This window comes from Tachyglossus aculeatus, chromosome 10, assembly GCF_015852505.1.
Source record: "Tachyglossus aculeatus isolate mTacAcu1 chromosome 10, mTacAcu1.pri, whole genome shotgun sequence".
NCBI classification, from domain to species: domain Eukaryota; kingdom Metazoa; phylum Chordata; class Mammalia; order Monotremata; family Tachyglossidae; genus Tachyglossus; species Tachyglossus aculeatus.
Window position 1 is genome coordinate 49,112,168 of NC_052075.1, and position 7,191 is coordinate 49,119,358.

Genomic DNA, 7,191 nt, shown 5'->3' on the forward strand with positions numbered 1-7,191 from the left:
ACGTGCATATATCTATAATTCTATTTATTTATATTAATGCCTGTTTACTTCTAGACTGTGAGCCCACTGTTGGGTAGGGACTGTCTCTATATGTTGCCAGCTTGTACTTCCCAAGCGCTTAGTCCAGTGCTCTGCACACAGTAAGCGCTCAATAAATACGATTGATTGATTGATTGATATGTGGGTTGAATGAGAGATATGAGTGGAGGATAACGCAAAGTTTATGGGCTTGGGAGACAGAGAGGGGCACATCACAAATACCAGTTTTATTATTATTCATTCTAAATGACGTCAGAATGAGTAAAACACTAGCCATGCCGAAATGCTTGTTTTTCACTCTGCGTTTGGCTAGAGTGAATTGGGGAACTGGGGGAGGTGTTTCAGGGAGCAGGAGGAACTGAGTTCGAAATCAGAGTGTGTGTGAGTTTACAGGCAAAAGGTTTTCCCCAGTGTGAGGTTTTGTGGGAACACTCACACTCAGAGAAGCCGTGAAGTGGCCACATCTGAAACTAGAGACAGCGAGGTCTAATAATATTAGTATTTATTTAACACCTACTGTGCGCCAAACACTGTGCTTCTGTACAGAAGCAGCGTGGCTCAGGGGAAAGAGCCCGGGCTTTGGAGTCAGAGGTCATGGGTTCAAATCCCAGCTCTGCCGATTGTCAGCTGTGTGACTTTGGGCAAGTCACTTCGCTTCTCTGGGCCTCAGTCACCTCATCTGCAAAATGGGGATGAAGACTGTGAGCCCCACGTGGGACAACCTGATCAGCTTGTAACCTCTCCAGCGCTTAGAGCAGTGCTTTGCACATAGTAAGCGCTTAACAAATACCATCATCATCATCCTTCCTTCCTCTCCCCCTCCCTTCCTTCCTCTCCCCCTCGTCCCCCTCTCCATCCCCCCATCTTACCTCCTTCCCTTCCCCACAGCACCTGTATATATGTTTGTACATATTTTTTACTCTATTTATTTATTTATTTTATTTGTACATATCCATTCTATTTATTTTATTTTGTTAGTATGTTTGGTTTTGTTCTCTGTCTCCCCCTTTTAGACTGTGAGCCCACTGTTGGGTAGGGACTGTCTGTCTCTATATGTTGCCAATTTGTACTTCCCAAGCGCTTAGTACAGTGCTCTGCACATAGTAAGCGCTCAATAAATACAATTGATGATCATCATCACTTAGAACAGTGCTTTGCACAAAGTAAGCGCTTAATAAATGCCATTATTAATAATAATAATAAAATATTATTATTTATAATAATAAAAGCGGTATTTGTGATGTGCCCCTCTCTGTCTCCCAAGCCCATGAACTTTGCGTTATCCTCCACTCATATCTCTTATCCAACCCACATATTCAATCTGTCACCAAATCCTGTCCATTCTACCTTCGCGACCTCCCTAAAATCCACCTTTTAATAATTACTTAGTAATTATTACTAAGTACTGAGAAAGAACACACAAGTGGGAATTAGTGGAGACGCAGTAGATAGATTATGTGCCTAGGTGTCAGAAGAACCTGGTTTCTTGTCCTGACTTCGCCACTTGTCTGCTGTGTGACCTTGGGCAAGTCACTTCACTTCTCCGTGCCTCAGTTCCCTCATCTGTAAAATGGGAATTAAGATAGTGAACTCCATGAGGGACATGGACTGTGTCCATTCCAATTACCTTATATCTGCCCCAGTGCTTAGAACAGTGCCTGGTGCATAGGAAGTGCTTAACAAATACCATTTTTTAAAAAAAGAAAAGCCCGAGGTTCTGGGAATCAGGAGACGCAGATTTTAATCCCAGCTCTGCCACTGGGCTTCTGTGTGACTTTGGACAAGTCACAACCTCTCTGCGATTCCATTTCCTCAGCTGTAAAATGAGGCTAAGATATCTCTCCTCCTTATCTCTTTGTTGTGACCCTCATATGCAGCATCATCATCATCATCATCATCAATCGTATTTATTGAGCGCTTACTATGTGCAGAGCACTGGACTAAGCGCTTGAGAAGTACAAATTGGCAACATATAGAGACAGTCCCTACCCAACAGTGGGCTCACAGTCTAAAAGGGGGAGACAGAGAACAAAACCAAACACACTAACAAAATAAAATAAATAGAATAGATAGGTACAAGTAAAATAAATAAATAAATAAATAAATAAAGAGTAATAAATATGTACAAACATATATACATATATACAGCAGCAGTGGCTGGGTTTGATCTATCAGTCCCCAGTATTTATTGGCCACTTGCTCTGTGCAGGGCTCTGTATTAAGCACTTTTAAAAAATGGTATTTGTTAATAATAATAATAATAGCATTCGTTAAGCGCTTACTATGTGCAAAGCACTGTTCTAAGCACTGGGGAGGTTACAAGGTGATCAGGTTGTCCCACGGGGGGCTCACAGTCTTAATCCCCATTTTACAGATGAGGTCACTGAGGCCCAGAGAAGTGAAGTGACTTGCCCAAAGTCACACAGCTGGCAATTGGCGGAGCCGGGACTTGAACCCATGACCACTGACTCCAAAGCCCGGGCTCTTTCCACTGAGCTACGTTAAGTGCTTACTATAAATCAGTCATATTTATTGAGCACCTACGCTGTGCAGAGCGCTGTACTAAGTGCTTGGAAAGTAAAATTCAACAACAAATAGAGACAATCCCTACCCAACAATGGGCTCACAGTCTAGAAGGGGGGTGAAAGATGAGAAAACAAAGCAAAACAAATAGACATCAATAACATCAATCTAATATAGAATTATAGATATATGCACATCATTAATTATATGTTGCCAACTTGTACTTCCCAAGTGCTTAGTACAGTGCTCTGCACACAGTAAGTGCTCAATAAATACGATTGAATGAATTAATTAATAAAATAGAATAATAAATATATATATATACGCACAAGTGCCGTGGGTTTACTATGTGCCAGGCATTATAACTAAGCTCTGGGATATATACAAGCTAATCAGGTTGGACACAGTCCATGTACATGTAATATGTACACGTACATATTTACTATTCTATTTATTTTATTTTGTTATTATTCATTCATTCATTCAATCATATTTATTGAGCGCTTACTGTGTGCAGAGCACTGTACTAAGCGCTTGGGAAGTCCAAGTTGGCAACGTATAGAGACGGTCCCTACCCAACAGCGGGCTCGCAGTCTAGAAGGGGGAGACAGACAACAAAATATATTAACAAAATAAAATAAATAGAACAGTAAATACGTACAAGTAAAATAGAGTAAAAAATATCAATCAATCGTATTTATTGAGCGCTTACTGTGTGCAGAGCACTGTACTAAGCGCTCAGTAAATATGAGCGCTCGTAAAAATGTGGAACGCTTCACAAATTTGCGTGTCATTCTTGTGCAGGGGCCATGCTAATCTTCTCTGTATCGTTCCAGTTTTAGTATATGTGCTGCTGAAGCGAGTACAATGTTTTGTTTTGTTGTCTGTCTCCCCCTTCTAGACTGTGAGCCCACTGTTGTGTAGGGACCATGTCTAGATGTTGCCAACTTGGACTTCCCAAGCACTTACTCCAGCGCTCCGCACACAGTAAGCGCTCAATAAATACGATTGAATGAATGAATGAATGAATGAATGTCCTACATGGGGCTCTTAGTATTAATCTTCATTTTTCAGATGAGGTAACTGAGGCCCAGAGAAGTTAACTGGCCTGCCCAAGGTCACACAGCAGACAAGTGGCAGATCCAAGACCCACATCCTTCTGATTCTCAGGCCCGTGCTACTAGAGTTAGTAGACATGATTCCTGCCTTCAAGAAGAGACGCAAGGCGGCCTACTGGATAGTGAGATAGTCCTTCTGGATAGTCAGAAGGACCTGGGTTCTAATCCCACCTCTGCCATGTGTCTGCTGTGTGACCTCGGGCGAGTGACTTCACTTCTCTGTGCCTCGGTTACCTCATGCGTAAACCGGGGATCAAGATTGAGGGCCCCAAGTGGGACATGGACTGCGTCGAACCTAATCAGCTTGTATCTACACCAGCGCTTACAGAGTAAGCGCTTAACAAATACCGCACACAAAAAAAAGCTCACCGTCTAGCTGGAGAGGCCGACACTAAAATAAATTACAGAGAAGAGGAAGCCACAGAGTTTAAAGAGGGTGCCTGTGAATACCAAAATGCTTAGCGGGAGGGGATTCTGATCTGAACCGTTTATCTGATATCCACCTCAGCTTTCAGCCAAGTGTTCGGTTCACAGTAAGTGCAAAATAATAAATGTGATACCTGGGAAGACAAGACACCCTTCCCCCGACCCCCGCAGAGCTAGACTCCTCTTCATTCTTGAGGGTCAGGATGAGGTTTTGAGCATCCTAATTCCCTAAATTTCTAGTCCTTGATCTTGGGAAACCCACCCTGTCATCTCTGTGTAGTTTCTAGTAGCTTCTTTGTAACTACTGCTTTTTTTATGGCACGGAGAGTCCCTGCTTCCAGCATCCTTCTCATCCACCAGGCCCATGAGGTCTCGATCCTTATCACCACAACCAAGAAAATCATCTGTGGTAAATGCCGCCAGCCCTCCCTTCGTTGAGGGTCTCTGCTCCTGGCGTGTGTCCAGCCCACCAGGCCCTGGAGAAAAAAATTGCTCATGGGCATTCTCGGACCCCTCCATCCCTGCCGAGAAAAGCATCGTCGTAACCGCTGGTATTTCTCTCCGCTCAGCGAGGGTCTCTGCCCCCGAGGTTGCCCCTGTGCTGGGTTGAAAAGCTACTCCTGCCCACACCCATGGCATGAGGCCTCCATAAATCAATCAATCAATCAATCAATCGTATTTATTGAGCGCTTACTGTGTGCAGAGCACTGTACTAAGCGCTTGGGAAGTACAAGTTGGCAACATAGAGAGACAGTCCCTACCCAACAGTGGGCTCACAGTCTAAAAGGTGGGCTCACAGTCTAAAAAGTGGGCTCACAGTCTAAAAATCCCAAGGAAGACCGTTGGTTGCGGGGATGCCCTGGTCTCTGAGCCCTGAGGATCCTGAAATTCCGCTCCTCTAGCCACAAAACCCTACTCATTTTGTTTTTATTCTGTGTCTTGATCCATGTTGCATTTTAATGTTTAATCATTCCTGCTGCGTCTGGTCATTCATTCAGTCGTATTTATTGAGCGCTGAGTGGGTGCAAAGCATTGTACTAAGGGCGTGGAAGAGTACAATATAACAACAGACACATTCCCTGCCCACAACGAGCTTACAGTCTAGAGGGGGAGACGGACATTAATAATCATTTAAAAAAATAAATGGCAGATATATACATATGTGCTGGGGGGATGGGAGGGAGGTTGAATGGAGGAGCAAGTCTGTCTTAAGTCCCCTCTCCCCATGTGCCATCTTGGATTGTGAGCCCCCTCAAGGGACAGGGATCATGACTAATTCCTTCCTTTGTATTGATAATAATAATAATAATAATGGTATTTGTTAAGCCCTTACTATGTGCCAAGCACTGTTCTGAGTGCTGGGATAATACAAGGTTATCAGGTTGTCCCACGTGGTGCTCACAGTCTTAATCCCCATTTTACAGATGAGGTCACTGAGGCACAGAGAAGTTAAGTGACTTGCCCAAAGTCACCCAGCTGACGAGTGGCGGAGCCAGAATTAGAACTCACGACCTCTGACTCCCAAACCCGTGATCTTTCCACTAAGCCACGCTGCTTCTAGACTGTGAGCCTGTTGTTGGGTAGGGACCGTCTCTATATGTTGCCGACTTGTACTTCCCAAGCGCTTAGTACAGTGCTCCGCACGCAGTAAGCGCTCAATAAATACGATTGAATGAATGAATAGTAAGCGTTCAATAAACACTATTATTTTTACTACTATTAACCCATAGAAACCTATCTCAAAAATATGTGCGTTGAGGGACAGCAGGCGTGTCGCTTCCTTTTTAATCTAACCTGGTAGGAACTGCAATATTCCTTTTCCTGCTTTGGTCCACAATGCAGATGAGTTATTAGCTTTGATTATGATCGATAACAATGTCCTCGAACAATAGGATTCATTTAGAAAAAGGGTGGTTATTTCATGAATCCGGTTCACCTATTTATTATAAGCCTTTGGGCAAAAATCTACCCTTTGAAGAAAATCCCTGGCTCTCAAGGTGGGTTTCGACTGTTGAGTTGACAGCTGAATTAATGCTTTCCTTTGTCCCCTAGATGCAAAACTAATGAGCTAATCGTGAGTGTGTGCGTATATATATAAACACACAAACAGAAGACATCTAAGCTAGTGGATCAGGAATTTTGAGGATCTTTTCAGAAAGTGTGGGGGGTAAAATGCATAACTCCTTCTAACTCAATATCCAGTTTGGGGGGGCAGGGTGGATTGCCTGTGGCCCTGCTGCCTTCTTTTCAGAAGCCGTGGGAAAATTTATAAACTCTGAAGTGCTTTTGCTGCTGATTGCTGATGTTTCCTGGCTTCTCCCAGTTTCCCACAATCACCGGGTGACCCAGGTCTCTTTAATAATAATAATAATAATAATAATAATAATGGCATTTATTAAGCGCTTACTATGTTCAGAGCAATATTCTGAGCCTTTTACGTTCTGCAGTCACCTCAACCACCCCAACCTGGGAGCTGCCCTGCCAGGACCCCAATAATCGTATCCCCCAAAGTCATGTCCCCCCATCCTCTAAGATATTTCCCAGAATCTTTGCATTCAGAGCCAAGGGACCACTGTAATGAACTTGCACCTTCGTTTTCAGAATTGTTTTCTTCAGAAATAGGGTGCTCACTTTCAGTCAGCAAGTCAGTTAGCAAGGGGGGAGCTAGATACCATCTCTCTTATTCTTTCTGTTTCCCTCTCATTCATCTTGCACTATCTTGGCCTGTGATTTGCATAATCATCTGCCTTATTTGCCCGCCGGTCAACCTTGCTTTGGGATAATCCCTTCCAGAACACACTCGATTTTGGCAGAGATAATTAAACAAGACCTGACCCATAATATGGTAGTCAGCTTCAAGAAATAAAGCTTGGCATCCTTGGGGTCTAGCCGAAATTTCACCAACCTACCCCAGCCATGATTCATTCATTCAATCGTGTTTATTGAGCGCTTATTGTGTGCAGAACACTGTACTAAGCACTTGGGAAGTACAAGTTGGTCAACATGACTAGACTCCAAGCTCCTTCAGAGCAGAAATTGCATCTACCAACTTTTTTAGATTGTACCCTCCCGGGTGCTTAATACA

At 43.5% G+C, this 7,191-nt stretch overlaps 1 non-coding gene across 1 annotated transcript; it reads right to left on the reverse strand.

The window, feature by feature from the left end:
* Positions 1-3,321: 3,321 nt before the first annotated feature.
* Positions 3,322-3,428, reverse strand: LOC119933846. The gene has a single exon (XR_005452716.1). It is a non-coding gene; the product is annotated as a U6 spliceosomal RNA (small nuclear RNA).
* Positions 3,429-7,191: the final 3,763 nt, after the last annotated feature.